Source organism: Castor canadensis, chromosome 9 (genome assembly GCF_047511655.1).
Source record: "Castor canadensis chromosome 9, mCasCan1.hap1v2, whole genome shotgun sequence".
NCBI classification, from domain to species: Eukaryota; Metazoa; Chordata; class Mammalia; order Rodentia; family Castoridae; genus Castor; species Castor canadensis.
This window is the reverse complement of record NC_133394.1, coordinates 148,717,855-148,734,731: the sequence shown is the minus strand read 5'-3', so window position 1 is coordinate 148,734,731 and position 16,877 is coordinate 148,717,855.

The following is a 16,877-nucleotide window of genomic DNA, read 5'->3' as shown; positions in this document are numbered from 1 at the left end:
AGCGAGCTGCTATTCTCTGGTCCCCTGAGTCCTAGGGCGCAGAGAAGCTGAGAGACCTTTTCTCAGCAAAACATTTGGGCACAGAGTTCAAAGTCTCCCTCAAGAGTGGGGCCGGGATGGGAAGGGTGTGGAGAATCTGAATTGGCCACTGAATGGGAATTTCTAGTAAGGAGATTTTTTTTTTTTGTAACGTTGGGGTTTGAATTCAGTGCTTTGCATTTGCAAAGCAGGTGCTCTACCACTTGAGTCACACCTCCAGTCTGAATTACAGAATTTTCCCCCCTACATTTTAGTTTAAATTGTATCTCTGTAACTTTACTCACATATCTCAGTTCCACCTTCATAAGTCACCTAGTATTGATGGAAGTTTTACTGTGGGTTGCCTGGAAGTTTCTCTGGAATTAGAGGTGTTATAAATCCCAACTCTGGTGAGTAGAAGCTGTAAACTTGCTCCCTAACCTGCTTGAACCTCAATTTTCCCTTTAAAATTCAGTTAACCATAAGACTTTTCTCATAGGCAGTTGTCAACATTTAGCAAGAGAAAGCAGGTCTAGTTGTATCACAGTCCCTGGCAGCTAAGAGGAACAGAAAATTCTCAGAAGCCCAAATGCAGTGAGATACAACAGTTTGCAGAGGGTCTGGAAACCAGATGTTTACAGCCTGAAAAGGAGCCATGCAGGGATACAAACCACTCTTATAGAAACCATTAAGGCTGGAGTGTTGTTCGCCAACAATCTTTTCATGGGGGGCAGTTTATCCAAAATGTGAACCACTGCACAGTTTCTCCATTTACACCTGCCATGCTTGTCTTCTTTCCCATTGTCAAGCATACTTACCCTAAATTCCTCCTTTAGTGTTCTGTGTGGACTGAATTACCTTCTCCAGAAAGAGAGGTTGAAGCCCTGCTACCTGTGGATGTGACCTTATTTGGAAATAGTTTTTTGCAGATATAATAAAGTTACTACGTCATTAGGGTGGACCTGTACCCAATGTGGCAGGTGTCTTTGGAAAAAAAGGAGAAAAGAGACAGAGATGCCACATGAAGACAGAGCTACACAGGAAGAAGACAGCACTGAAGACAGAGGAAAAGATTGGGATTTTATAACCATAAAGCGAGAAACAGCTGGGGCTATCAGAAGTTGGGAAAGGCAAGGAAGCATCTCCTGTCCCCTGGAAGTTCTGGAGGGAACATGACCCTGCTGACACCTTGACCTCAGATTTCTAGCCTCCAGAAATCTGAAATATTTTAATTTGTTACAATAGCCTCAAAAACTCATAACCTCCCAGTTACAATTGGCTAAGATTTAGGGAGAAGCTTTAAATGAAGCCACTTCATCCATTTCAGCATTTATTGTCCTGTGCCTTCTGGCTCAGGCACAGGCAGGGACTTAGGACAGAGTGAGAACAAGGCAAGTTTCAGCCCTCAGGGAGCATTCATTTTGTTGGAGCTTGTAAACCAGAAACCTGCAAAGGAATATAGAATTACAGTTCAGGAGTGTGAGATGTCAGGGAGGAAATAAAACCGGGTAGTCTGATGTGGAAAACAAAGAAGGCAAAGCAGGAGAAAGCGTGATTGTGGAAGACACTGAAGGGGCCTTTCAGATGAACTGGAAGGCAGAAAGATACAGAGCTTTCAGCAGAGGAGCATGGGCAAAGGCCCTGAGGAGCGCAGGAGTTGGGCATGTTTGGGAAAGAAGAAGGGTAATGTGGGTTTAGATAACCCTAGAAAAACTGTGCCCTTATGGGGTTCTTTCCCAAATTCTGCCAGTAAGGGACTTGTGGCTCTGAAGAAGTCCTCTATCAGCCGTTCTCGTTCTCTTTTTCGGCACCTCTTTCCACACAACACTAGTCCGTTTATTTTTAAATTTTTTCTAGTGGCCTCTCGCCTCCTGACCATTGTATTACTTGACTAAACCCCATGGGAGAAGGCCGGATCTCTTGGAGCCCAGCCAGGATCTTTCACTAGTGTTTGGAGACAGTGTTTGCAAATCTCAGACAAAAGACCCAATGAAAGCAGCTTTTTTTTTTTCCTTTTAAACATTTCAGAAATTTCTAGTAGCTTGTTTGAGCCTTAGTTTACTCTTCTGTGAAAGAGGCATATAGACCTATTGCCCAGGTTCCCCCAAGGTGGTATACGACAGCCCTGGCACTCAAAGGTGGCTTTGATCGAAGTCATGGGGCGCCGGCAGTGAAGGCTGCAGAGTGTGAATCTCGACCTCATTACTCATCCTGACCAGCTGTGTGATCTTGGGCAAGTTACTGCCGGTCTTTGAAGATGCCTGCTTTTCTCAACTGCGACCAGTGAGTAAGCAACCTTTCGTCCGAGGTTGCAGGGCGCGGGTTCGTGGATCACTTCCCAGCCGCTCTCTCCGACCGTGTGTCCTCAGCTCACGCCCTGCGGGGCAGCCCCAGGAGCTGCGGGGGCGCACGGTGGACTGGCGGGGAGCCTCGAGCAGCGCACGGGGCATGCGCGGCCGGTAGAGCCTGGGGAGGCGCCGGGATGCTCCGCGCACTGCAGTCCCGCCGGCGGCCTGTGGCGTCGCTGTGGGGCCGGCGCGGGGCTCCGCGCGTGTAGAGCTCTACTCGACTCCGCGGGCGGGGCGCCTGGAGCGCACCTGGCCACTGCACAGCCACCGGCGTCGCCGAGCCGGCGGCTCCTAGTCCACTGGCCCCCTCCCACCCATCCCGCGCCTTCGAGAACCGAGTCGGGCATGTGCTGTTTTGCTTTCGTTTCGCCTCTGCCTTGGAGCAGGAGTGTCAGGGCTGCACTCGCTGCGAGCGGGTAACTGAGGACTCCGGAGCGCTGGGCTCCAGTGCGCTCTTCTGACCCAGATCGGCGGGATCTGCAGGTTCCGGATGAGTTCCCAATGCCCCGCCTCTCCCATTTTGCTGGAGGCACAAGTGGACGTGTGCCGCTGCCTCTGGGCTGAAAGCGCCCCAAGACCAGCGTCTGCTTTGGAAGCCCCAGGGTCCAGCGCAGTGCTTGGCACCCAGCGGGCCTACATACACCAGGGTCATGCAAAACGTGGTGGGGCACAGTTCGGTCCCTGATCGGTTCCGGAGGGGCTGCGTACAGAAAGTGAAGGGGGTTGTTTAGAAACTCATAGCAATCTGACCAGGCGCTGAATGGAATAAGGGATTCGGGTAGAGTGGAGTCAAGTGGTCACTCTTATTTAAGGATTGCATAGACTCTTGTAGGTTTCAAGAAGACAGGAGTTGGGGACAAGACCTCGTACTTGGCCATAGGTAATCTAGGCTGTTGGGTGGCATCGGGCCTCATCCTAGGTTTTCCTTCACCTTCCATTCATACTGCAGTGTCCAGAGCCAATGTCACAGAGCTAATGGGGGTGGGGATGTCACAGAGCTAATGGGGGTGGGGGTGGAGGTGGAACTGCAGGACTACAGGAAGGAGGCTCTTCCTGCCTCCCAAGTCATCTTACACTCCACCCCCCACCCGTGTAGGTTCTCTTGCCAAGCCGGCCGGGTCTCTGCCGTTGACCACCAGGCTTCCGTGGAAAGACCTTGGGTTGTGTTCCCTGTGCTCAGATGTCTCAGGGGGACATTCTTTTCCTCCCAGCCTCCAAATCACCTTCTCAGCGCCTTTTTAACCTCTTTCTCTCTCATGGCCATCTTGTCCCTCATATCCACGCTGTGTTTTATGTACTTTATAATGAACTGAAATTATCGGCTTGGTTCTTTTCTTCTCCACTCTGAAATAAACTATCATCTTTCATTCTTAAAGTCCCAGTGCCTAAGACAGAGGGCCTGGATCTTAAATAGGCACACAGAATAGTTGAGATATCATTTACTAATTTAAAAAAACCAACCAAACCACACACACACACACACACACACACACACACACACACACACCCTGTGGTTTGAGTCACCAGCTCAAGAAAGCACACGTGGAATCCTCAAGTCCAAATATGAGCACTGAACTATTTACCCACTCTTTCATCTCTAGATTTTCCTGTCTGAGGAAATTATGGGGCTTATGATATATTTTCTCCGTGAGGTTGCTGTAAGGACAAGAAGAGTTTTGTAGAAAACTTAGACCAATGCTCCTATTGAAAAACCAGCCTGATTCAACTATTTCTTCAGCTAGGAGCAACTATACTACACCATACAATGGACAATCCCAAATCCTGGTGGCTTAAAAAGACAAAGGATTTATTTTCATTGACATTGCATGTCTATCTTGGGTTGGCTGAGAGCTCCACACCTTGGTTATTTAGTCCAGAAATCAGGCTGATAGAGCACCTAACACCTGATGTGTCCCCAACTGCCAGGGCAGAGGTAAAATGGACTTGTTTGGCTTAACAAAGTCCATAACTTCCAATCAGAAGCCACAAATGACTTCCACTTGCATTTAATTGGTCAAAGCCAGTCACATGAGCACACCTAACTGCTTGGGACATAGGATCTTCATCTTACCATTGCTTGGGAAAATAGGAACTGTTTCCTAAACAATAGCAACTCCTGTTATCTTTGTTATTCATCCTTACAATCCCCACTTTTTTCAGAGCCTCAAATTGAACCCACTTGAAATATACTTCCCTGATACTTGACAAAGGAGCAATAACAATGGAAGAAAGACAGTTTTTTACAACAAATGATGCTGGAACACATAGCTATACATATGCCCAAATAACCCTAGACATAAAAATTAACTCAAAATGGATCATAAACCTAAATGTAAAACAAATCTATAAGACTCTCAGAAAATAAGATAGAAGAAAGCCTAGATGAGAACTGTGGATATGGAATGATGTTTTAGATATAACACCAAAGACATGATGCATGAAAGAAATTATTAATAAGCTGGATTTCATTAATAACAAATTGCTTTGTGAAAGGTAATGCAAAGAGAAGAAAAAGACAAGCCATAGACTGGAAGAACATATTTGCCTGACACATCTGATAAAGGACTGCTAACAAGGAACTCTTAAAATTCAGCAATAAGAAAATGAATAACCTGATTACAAACGGGGGAGGTATCTGAGCAGACACCTCACCACACAAGATATTCTGACATCAAGAAAACATATTGAAAAGATTGTCATTAGACAATTGCCAATCATTGAGATACTAGTACACACATATTACAAAAGAAAAAATTCAAATCACTGGCAACACCAAATGCTGGCACTATGCAATAACAAGAGCTCTGCTGCTTTGCTGGGGAAAAGCAGGTTGCAAAATGGTACAAACACTTTGGAAGACAGTTTGGCAGTTTCTTACAAAAGTAACCATCACTAACCATGCAATACAGCAGTTGAGCACATTTGAATTTACTCAAATAGATTGGAAACTTAAGTTCATACAGAAATCTACGTGAATAAAAGCTTGTAAGAGTTTTATTCGTAATTGCCTAAACTTGAAAGCAAACCAATTGTCATGGCATAGGTGAATGGAACTGGGGCACAGCCAGACAATGGAGTGCAATTCACATTTATTTATTTATTGGACTTTCTTTTTTTCTCCTTTATTGTTGTACTGGGAGGGGGCACATTGTGGCATTTACAAAAGTTCTTACAATGCATCAAGTATCCTTGAATTCACCCCCTCCATAGCTCTCCTTCATCCCCCCTCCCTGTATTCTTGGAGTAGTTTCAACAGGTATCATTTTTGAATTTACATACATGTACATACATTTTTGCACTGTATTCACGCTCCTACCCCTTTCCCTGCCGCCTCCCCCTCCCAGTGGTATCAGCCTTCCCCTCTGGGGCAGGACCTGTTCTCTGATTTCTTACAGTCCCTCTTCTGGTATGCATGAAGTCCCTACACATCATGAGCGACAAAATTCTAGAAGCATGGATTTTTTTTCCTGCTCTTGGGGATAGCCCAACACGTTTGCTGTGTGTCTAAGAAATGTATGTGTTAGTGACTGGTCTCTTGTTCTCTCTTCACAAAACTGGATGGTTCTAGAGAGTACTATATGGTAAGAGCCATGAGTACAAAATTCATGTTTATCTTGCTCATCTTTTTATACTGAGCTCCTAGTACAATGGATGGTACAATATTTATCGAAGTGCTCATTGGCTATCTGGAAAATAGTTCTGATGCCCCTAGCATAGGGGCATTAGCTCCCAGAACTTAACCATTTCTATTTTTTTCAAGAACCCTATTAAAAGCAATTTGGACTATTCATTCATTTAGCAAATAAGTTTAAGAAGGATGGACACACTGTTACTTCATCAACAGTGAGGAGAATTCCTCTTGAGGAGACATGGTCTTTATATTTAATAAAGGAGAATAAAATTCCAGGTCTTGGCTTGGGGTGCTAGGTTTCCATATGTAAGCGGAGAGTGAACTGTGTGCTAAGCAGCCTTGTTCCTGGAAATCTGAGTTTCCTAAAACAGAAAAGAAAAGGTCAGAGAAGAGAGACAAAATTCAGCCTGGAGAATGCAACCTGAGGTGAAAGATATTCTGTGATAAATTTGTGGTTGGGTGCCCACAAACTTTTAAGAATAAACTTTATAGTTAGATGTTTTTACTTTTGCCCCAACTCTTTCAATTTAATGTACACCACTTAGTGTTCATGGTTATGTTGGAAGTTGCTAGGTTTTTCCCAATGTCTGCTCTCTCCGTTCTTCCTTAATAGAACCCATGTTTGACTAGGTGTTCAGAAAAACCTGGTGTATGAAAAACAGTGGCCAAAGGCACAAAGTGCTGAGAGACGGAAGAAAGAGGCAGACAAATTCAGGGCTGAACAGTGTACAATTTCCTAGGACTTATGGATAGTCTCTCAGGCAGAAGCAAGATAGCAGGATCCTGTAGGAAGGAGGGGTTTATATGTTAAACTACATAAAGATGCTACATAATGGTTGACTATGGCCAGATAGAACGCACCAGGCTTTCCTAAATTATTAATATATCAGGACTCAGTTTAGAAGCAGTCCTGGAGTGACACAAACTACTGCATTATCTTGTGACTCTGTTTATCCTATATGGTTTGTAAGGTGTGCCAGAGTCACCTGGTGGGTAAATGATGGTTATGGCTTATAACCAAGATGGCTGTAGTCATGTCAAGATGGATTTATCCACTAGATATATAACCCTTAAGAACATAGTAAAACATTAATAGATAATCCACTAAAACTTATAATCAATTTAAGATTGCAGTGGTAGCAGAGTCTGCTAGTTCTTCCCCCAAATCAATCCCACCCCCTCTCTCCCCATCTCCCCAGTAATAACCCCCTCCAATTTCTTGCAGGGCACATAGCTTTTCAGAAAAAAAAGATAAAAGTTTCCAGTCTTGCTTGTATGATTATATGACTATTTTGTAGTCAGTGGGAAATAAGTAGATACAGTGTCCTGACAGAAATAGGCATGACGTTTTCTTCTCCTTTCTCTATTCTCTGACTTGAATGAAGACATTATGAGGTCTTATCTGGATCTGGAACAGCCATCATGGACCATGAAGTCAATGTCCCTAGGTAAGGAGGGCAGAAGGAGACCAGAGCCCTGATAAATATGGAGCTGCCATGATTTGTGTTAACTGGGTACCCACCATGCCCTGCTCGCCCCCTAACTTAACTTACCTAAAAATAAAATGAACTTTTAGTTTTGTATTTCCTGCCACTCACCAGAAAACTGAACATACTTTGATTCAGTGTGTTTGGGCCAGGAAAGGACAAAACATGAACCAAGCTGTTATGAAAATTGAGCACCATAAGTTAGGTGATCTGCATATTCAAAAAATTCAAAAGAAGCAAAAACTCAGGGTGAGAAGTCTGAGAATTAACCTTTCTTTCCCAGCTCAAGCCCTGTGAAAGTCCTCAGAAATAAAGTGAAGACCCTTGCATTTCCTACTGTGAGTGGGATGCTCTCTGTGTTTTTATTTCCATGTCAACTGCCAAGCTGATGTGTCTTCACTCCTTGCTCTCTTCCAAGTAGCTTCTACATGCATGCCATGGTTCCTGGTGATCTGATGGGCTATTGAGCATGGAGAGGAAAAATCTGATGAGCAGGGAAAAATAAGTTCCATTTTGAAAACAAACATATATACCCATGAGATACATGGTTGGAAATTCACAGCAGCTGGTGACATGAACATTCTTCCGCTGGGAAGCCATCTCACAGTGCTATGTATCTTGGCTATTTTAGTACACTAGCCACTTAAAAGAGGGTTCCATATGCATGGTCGGCTGAACAGAGGCCCTTCAAAGAAGTCCACATCTGAATACCACAACTTCAGGTGGCAAAGGGGCTTTGCAGCTGTGATCAAGTTAAGGTTGTGGAGCTGATGACTCATGCCTGTAATCCTCGCCACTCAGGAGGCAGAAATCAGAAGAATCATGGTTGGAAGCCAGCCCCAGACAAACAGTTCCATGAGACTCTGTCTCCAAAAAGTCCATCACAAAAAGAGGGCTGGTGGAGTGGCTCAAGTGGTAAGAATACCTGCATAGCAAGTGTGAAGCCCTAAGTTCACCTTCCCCCCACCCCCAGTGCTGCCCCCCAAAAAAAAAAGTTAAGGATCTTGAAATAGGAAGCTTATTCTGGCCTTTTGGTGTAGGTATAGTCACAGGGTTCACAGGGCTCTTTTTTTTTGTGATACTGGGGTTACTCAAGGTATACACCTCGAGCCACTCCACTGGTTTGAGATAGGGTCTGGAGAACTATTTGCTTAGGCTGGCTTTGAACCATGATCCTTTTAATCTCTGCCTCTTGAGTAGCTAGGATTACAGGTGTGAGCCACCAATGCCTGGCGGTCACAGGACTTTTATAAGAGGGGCCCAGGAGGAGCCAAGGAAGGCAAGGGGAAAGAAGCTATGTGATGTGCGCAGCAGCTAAGGAGTGACAGCTGCCTCTGTAAGCTGGAAGGCACAAGGAATGGATTCTTCCATGGAGCCTCCAGAAACCAATCCTGCCAGCACCTTGATTTTAGCTCATTTGGACACCTGGCCTCCAGAACTATAAAATAATAAACCAGTTGTTTTAAGCTCATTTGTGTTTGTGGCAGATTTGGCTGAAGCCAGGACTGGCATGGGGGGAGGGGGATGGAGGGTCACGCAAGCCCCTGCAGGTACGAGGGCCCCATGTGTGATTCAAGCTCTGCTGTCTCTGTGTTGACATGATTGACAATGTTTGGAACCAGAGGCCCCCCACATTGATTTTTACACTAGAACTTGCAGCTTATCTGGCCTGTCCTGACTGAAGGGATATTCTGGGCATTGTTCTGGTTGGAATTTGAAATGTTCCCTACAGGCGCACGTGTTGAATGCTTGCTCCCCAGTTGGTGGCACTGTTTGGGGAGAATCTAAAACCTTTAGGAGGTGGGGCATAGCTGCAGGAAGTAGGTTACTGGAGAGCATGACTTTGAAGGTTTTACCTTGTCCCTGTGTTACAGAGCTGAATAGCCTAAGAAGATACTAATCCAGAAGACTCTGAGTCCTTGTGTCACCTGAACAGAGAACTGGACAGAGACACAAATTGCAAAACAGTAGCAAAATTTTTTTGAAAGAAAAGGCAAAGTATAAGAGGGAAGCATCACAAGGAAAGCAGTGAGATCTGCCAGGTGGCACCGAAGCACTCATCTCTTGGTTTAAAGACCAATATATAAGTTGTAAGGTGGGAAAAAATCTGGGCAGTCCTTAGGGAGGGGTTAGGGTGATTAGGAGGTTTAATTAACACAGCCTTATCACTTAACAGGGAGTGTTCAGTACATGTGCTTATGCTAATTTTTAGGCCTTTAATTATACATATAGGATGTGACTGGTTTTCATGAGGTCCTAAGTAAAAAGATCTAGGAAGTCAAACTGGGGGCAGGTCTTTCTTTACAAGTAAGGCAGACCCAAGTTGCCTTTTCTGGATGCTATCTTGCAATGATATTTATGACCACCAGGTTAGTTACAACTTAGAAGGGATTTATTGCTCTAGAGATGGTTTGGAGCCATGCTAGGGTGCCTGTTAGCTTTGTTTGCTTAAGAGAAGAGAGCCCCTGATAAATTATTTTCCCTACCTGTCAACCTGCCTCACCTGAACTTTTCCTCTCTCTCTCTCTGCTTCCTGTTCCCTACAAGGTGAGCAGCCTCTGCCTCATGCTCCCACCGCCATGGTGTTCTGCCTCATCACAGACCCACAATCAAAGGAGCTATGGACTGAAACCTCTGAAACTGTGAGCCAAAATTAATCCTACTTGTAGAATTTGTTTGTGTTAGGTTTTTTGTCACAGTGACAAAAGTCTGACTAACACATAGATTTATTTTTCCTATTTTTTGTCATTAATAGTCTGTATATCAATCAGAAAATCTTTAAAAGTTCTCATACAATTGAAGAAGTGACTATGCTTGCTTCTACTAGTGGACATAGTCTCTGTCTTTATATTGGGATGGGTTGGGAGTTGAAAACTGCCACTTTCAGAGCAGGGCTGCCACAGTGCCCAGGTTCAGTGCAATGAGATTTGCAACAAGGCCCAGCTGGAACTAAATCCTAGCTTTATCACATATTTGCTTTAGGACTTAGAGCAAGGTGACCTGTCAGGATTTTAGTGTCCAGTCCTCCAAAATGGGAACTCACCATAGTTGTTTGCAAAACCTTTGTATACTTTGGAATGGATGGTGTCAAACCCAATGAATAGAAAACAGCAATTCATATTGGTTTAATCCCTAAGGCAATGGATGATCTCATCTGTCATTCGGTCTGGTGAAAGGGGACCCTAGTGTTGGTCGGTCAGAGACATTAGGCCACCATTCAAAGTACAGTTCCTCGAATTTTGCTTGAAGCCATCTTTGATATGGCAGTATTGTCCTCAGGTTAATGGCAACAGCCCCATCATCTTCTCTAGACAGCACAAAGGTGAAAGAATTCAACTCTTCCATTGTGTGTATAGCTCTTAGTAGAGAGGAAAATCTTTCTAGAAGCTTCCCAGCAGACTTCTTCCCTTTTCTCACTGCAAAGAATGGTGTGCTTCAGTCATGAACAGAGTTGTGCTGGAGACCCAAACGGTCATGTGGGGATCCATCCAAGAAGGATCTTGGACTTGGCTTAATGTTCTCCTGGCACCATCTTGAAATTCTTAATACTTCTGGAACTGGAGGCCTTCATTTTCGTTTTCTATTGAACCATGTCAATTATGTGGCTGGCTCTCATTAGGACCCACCCTTTGACTGAAGATGAAGCCACTATTTGAAGAACATGAGGCATGGGGGTACCTGACCACAGTGACAACAATTTTTGTATAACTTCTGTGAGGATGGCACATGGTTGGTTTCTAAACAAACTGACTGCTCGCTCAGTTTTTTAAAAAGATCCCCCCTCCACCCTGCTGCAGTAGTGTTGGATACTTGATAGGACTCACAAGACTCGATAGGGTACAGTCATGTTGACCTCTAGTAGGGATAAGGAGATGGCATAACAGGAGAAAGAGAGCTCAGAGGGGCTGGAAACTTCCAGAAGCAGCTCCCAGGGCTCTTTCTTAGATTGTGATTCATTTTCAGGTTGTAAACTACCAAATCCGTGAGATGCCCTGGTCTCTGGGCCACCAAAATTTCCATTAAGTATTGCCCTTGGGAACCTAGGATGTCCCAACAGAGCATGGTGGCATTTTTAAAGACAAAACTTTCTTGATCATTCACACTGGGCCATGAGCAGGTTAGGAGTCAGTTACAAGATCTGAATAGGAGGGGATGGGGATTTAGCTCAGTGGAAGAGTGCTTGCCTGGCAAGTGCAAGGCCCTGTGTTCGGTTCTCAGCACTGGAAAGAAAAGATCTAAGTCTACCTCTCAGGTGTTCACTTTACAAAGAGTAAATAAGGTGACACCATGCCTTACTTATTAATCATATAAGGTGCTAAAATCATTGATGCATAACAGGTTACCATTATGTGTGATTTTAACTTATTATTAAAGATGAATAATACTTATTTTTCTACCTAGAGACCTCAATTTCAGCTGTTTGAAATTTAATTATTTTTATTAACTTCCTATTTTCTACTTCAGCAACTATGCTTTTAATTTTATAGAATTTAATTCCACAGAATCCGTTTTCAAAAGAAGAGTTGGTGAGTACAAGGATACATAAATTTTTAATTTTAACAGATTTTGCTGGACTAATTTCTTGAAAATTGCAGTAATTCCAGTGTCCATTGTTAGGAAAGATTTATGGAACCTATTGTCTTGCCCATCTCGTACCCCGACTCATCTTCCAAACTCTTTTGTCACCTTTTGGGTGAAAACCAGTCAACTGGTAAATACATTGGGTGCTTCCCTGCTCATTGTGAACTGGTGATTGTTTTCATGTGTCTGTGAGCATCAGGATTTCCTTCTGTGAAATGACTACTTTTGTTCTTTGACGGTTTTCTCAGCTGGGTCTTCTGTTATTACTGTTTCATTTATGTAGCATATGTCGGACTCATTTATCTGACATTTGTGCTTCAAATACTTCTCACAGCCCATTCTTTGTCTTCTGACCTTGCTTATTGTCTCTTAGGCTGAATTTTAAATATTTACATAGGCAACTGTTTCTTCATTTCCCTTGGTTTTTTGAGTTTCCTGTCTTGCTTAAGAAGCCTCCCCCAGTACTCATGCCACTGCCACAAATTCCAGAGGCATAAAACATTTTCCTGGGTTTTCTTCTACATTGCCATTGGTACATTTTTATCTTCAAATATGTAAGTCATGGAAAATTATTTTTATAGAGGTGAAAGGAAAGCTCTTTTCTCCCCCACGCCTTGAATACTCAATTGTTCCAGAAATGATTCTTTATAAAGCTCAGCCCTCCTTTCTCACTAACTTGCAGTACTTCCTTTATCACATCCTCAGTTTCCTTTTTGTGGATTTTCTAGTGCTTTTTAAAGTGACAGGGGCTTTATGTGTTAAAAAAAAGAATCTGCTAAGAAAGGACTGACCCCACCCACTGACCTGGTCCAAACTCTTGGGCTTCCACATATCAGGTACCACCACTCACCTCTGTTTGCAAATAAAGAGAAGGTGAAGGGCAAGAAAGGAGATTTCTTGCGTGGACCAGGACATGCCATGGGGAGAGGCAAAGTAAGCACCCAGCTCATCTTCAGCCGTCTTCACATACAGACATGTGAATTAGCTTTAAGTAGACAAAGAATTAGGTCCAGGGACAAAAGGTATGTGTGGTTAAATCGTTCCAGTTACAAGTGTCTCAGTCCTTGTTTTGAGAGAGGTTCCGCCAAGTGCAAAGGTTGTTTTTGCTTATCTCTGTGGAGGCTCTGACGTTCCCTTCCTTCTGGGCAGTGAAAGATAGCTATACAAAGAGATTCCTAGCGTTGCTTCCATGCACTTGTGTATTGCAACCCACATTGGTTCATCTTTACCAGACCTCTTCACTATTTCCCGGTCCCCTTCCCATAGTGGCCTCTGCCAGTTTCAGATTACTATATTCACTCCTCTACAGTGAGCACATCAGCCACATTCAAGTTTTAGCTTCCCTTTCCTTTTCCTATTCCCCCCCGTGCACATTCTCCCCTTTGTGTGTGACCCATGTCCGATAATATTACTGCATTTGTTTTGGGTCTATAATCCGCAAATGAGGGAGAAAATACGATTTTTGGCCTTCTGAGCCTGACTATCTTTGCTAAAGATGATGTTCTCCAGTTCCATCCAGTTACTTGCGAGTGACAAAATTTCATTCTTCTTTGTGGCTGAGTAAAATTCCATTGTGTATGAATACCACATTTTCTTAATCCATTTGTTGGTTGTGGGGCATCTTGGCTTTCTATACCAGCAACAATAAATGCTGGCGAGGATGCGGGGAAAAAGGAACCCTCATACACTGCTGGTGGGAATGCAAGCCAGTACAACCTCTTTGGAAAACAACATGGAGGCTTCTTAAAAAACCAAACATAGACCTGCCATATGATCCAGCAATCCCACTCCTGGGGATATACCCAAAGGAACGCAACTCAGGTAATTACAAAGGCACCTGCACACCCATGTTTATTGCAGCACTATTCACAATAGACAAGTTATGATCTAGAGCCTTTTTTTCTGGAAAAGCTTCTAATTTCTTTTAAAGATGAAATGCTCTGCGGATATTACATGTCTTCTTGTCTTTGTCTTGTATGAAATATTTTTTCAACTTTACTGGACTAAAGCTCTTTCTGATATTCCTTTAATATCAGTGGATTTTCTTTTATTCCCCGTTAGTAGTTTGTGTGTTTATTGCTTTATGCTTTTGGTAACTTTTACTAGTTACCTATTATTTTATTTTTTTTAATCATTTTCTTAACCATTACAAAGTACCAACTTTTGACTGGTGGTTTTCCTTGTTTTTTTATTTCTTTGATTTCTGCTCTTTATTATCCTTTTTTACTTTCTTCCGGCTTAAATTTTGCTTTCTTTATGGTTTGTGGTGGAAACTGAGATGCTTAATTTTAGGCCTTTCTTTCCCAATACAAGCACTTAAATCTCTTAAGTTATAGATGCTTACATTAAATCTTTATTTGAAAGTTTGCTGCATTCCTCAAATTTTGAAATGTGGCATTAATTACCATTTTGAGAGATATTTAAATCTTGCTTTTGTTTACTTTAATTATGAGTAATGTAGAAATGTCTTATTTAATTTCCAAGGGTTTGGAGCCTTTTCTATATATCTTCTTGTTATTAACTCCTGATGTAATTCTTAAAACAAATTTCGGGTTTAAGCCAGGCACCATGGTACATGCCTGTAATCCCAGCTGCTTGGGAGGCAGAAATCAGAAGGATTGTGGTTCAAGGCTAGCCCAGGCAAAAAGTTAGTAAGATCCCATCTCAACAAATAAGCCAGGCATGATGACGCATGCTGGCAATCCCAGCTTTGTGGGAGGCATAGGTAGGAGAATTGTGGTCCTATGCCTGCTGGACAAAAATGAGACCTAATCTGAAAAATAACCTAAAGTAAAAAGGGCTGTGACTCAAGTGGTAAAGTGCTTTCCTAGAAAGCCCAAGGCCATAAGTTCAAACCCTACTGCTGCCAAAATAATTTGGTTTTTTTTGGCTTAGAGAATATAACTTGTATTTTTTTTAGTCCTTTAAAATTTTTTGAGACTCATTTTTTGTCTTAGGAGATGGCCCTTTTTGGTGGATATTCTATGAAGATTAGGAAAAATATGAATTCTGTATCTGTATTGTAAACTAGTCTGTCAGTGATGATTAGATCGTCACTGTCATTACTGACAGTGACATTCGAATTTCCTATATCCTTACTCATTTTTGTTTCCTTACCTTGTCAGCTTCTGACAGTTGTGTGTTAAAATTTCCAGCTCTTATTATGGTTTTGTCTTTTTTTTTCCCCTCTTAGTCTTCTCAATGTTTGCTTCTACAATTTGCTTGTAATTTTTTTTGTGGAACTGGGGATTGCCCTTAAGTCCTCCCATGTGCTAGGCAAGTGCTCTGCTCCTTGAGTTACACCCCCCGGTTCAATGTTTCCTTATTTGCATAGCATTCTATTGATGTGTCATAGACTTCATGTCTTTTTTCTTTTTTTGGTGGGGGATGGTACTGGGATTTGAACTCAGGACCTCATGCTTGCTAGGTAGGTGCTCTACTGCTTGAGCCACTCCACCAGCCCTTTTCTGTGATGGTGTTCGTCGACATAGGGTCTCGTGAACTATTTGCCCAGGACTGGCTTGAACAGCAATCCTCCTGATCTCTGCCTCCTGAGTAGCTAGGATTACAGGCGTGAGCCACAGGCACCCGGCATGGATTTCATTTCTTACATCTCTGATTATGGTAAGTGTACTTCTCTGTGTAGTTTTCTTCAATCCTGTATTGTATCTCTCCTGTGAGTTCTTTTTTATTTTTCCAGTTTGTAGCTTTTCTTTAATGTCTTTGGTATTGCAAGCTTCCCTCCAAGCTCTCGACTATTGATATTGGACAGTGAGGCACAGGAATGTAGACTGAAACATGAAAGCCTGGGTGGGGCTTCCCTGTGCCTGATAGAGTGGGAATCTGGCTCTTCAGTCCAGGATGGACGCATGTCAGTATTTGTAGCAGAATTGCTGTGTTCTCTTGGTTCTCAGTCACAACTCTGCTGCTCCTTCTGGGAGCCAAGTGACTAAAGAGGCTGGGGTTTCAAACATTTGGAATAATCCCCATTTTCAGCACAGTCTCTCTCTTTCTCTCTTTTTGGTGGTACTGGGGTTTGAACTCAGGGCCTTATGCTTGCTAGGCAGGCACTTTATCACTTGAACTTCTTTACCAGCCCTCAGCTGTCTTTAGCTCACATTTTCAGCTGTATCTTATATTTGTATCAGCCTAATTTGAAATATTTCCTGGAGGTGTAGTCTCTCAATGGCCACCATAGGTAGTCTACAGTCATATCTCTGGTTCCTGGGGGAGGGACTGTGTTGATTTTAGAAAATTCTTACACTGACTGTTAATATAAACTCCTCCTTTACTAGCCTTTGGGGGCAAGTAATGGTGCACTCCCCAAGCCTTTGCAGAGTTTTGCAATGGAAATCAGCTTGTCTCTTATTTAATTCTCCTTACAAGGATATCACTGACATCTCATCTGTCCTATTGTGATAACCACACGACTGGTAAGGCTGAATATTTTAACTTTCAGGGTACAGTTTTCTTTTTGTGTGTGAATTACTCATTCTGTCTTTTTCTAATAGACATTAGAATGTTTTATTGCCTTTGGCTTTGTCTTACTTTAACAAGCATTTACAATTTTGGTGTAATGAATCCATTAGTCTTTCTTTTATGATTTATGTTTTCATCCCAAAGTCATAAAAATGTTTAAATAGTAGATGAAAATGTACAACTCAGTTACAAATTTTTTTTTGCTTTTAGCTATTTGATTCATGCACAACATACTTTTGTATATGATTTGAAGTAGAAGCATAATTGAAATTGTTTCCTGGGTGGTGAGCCAGTTTCCCCAGCATCACTTAATAAATCCCAAGGGACGTCATC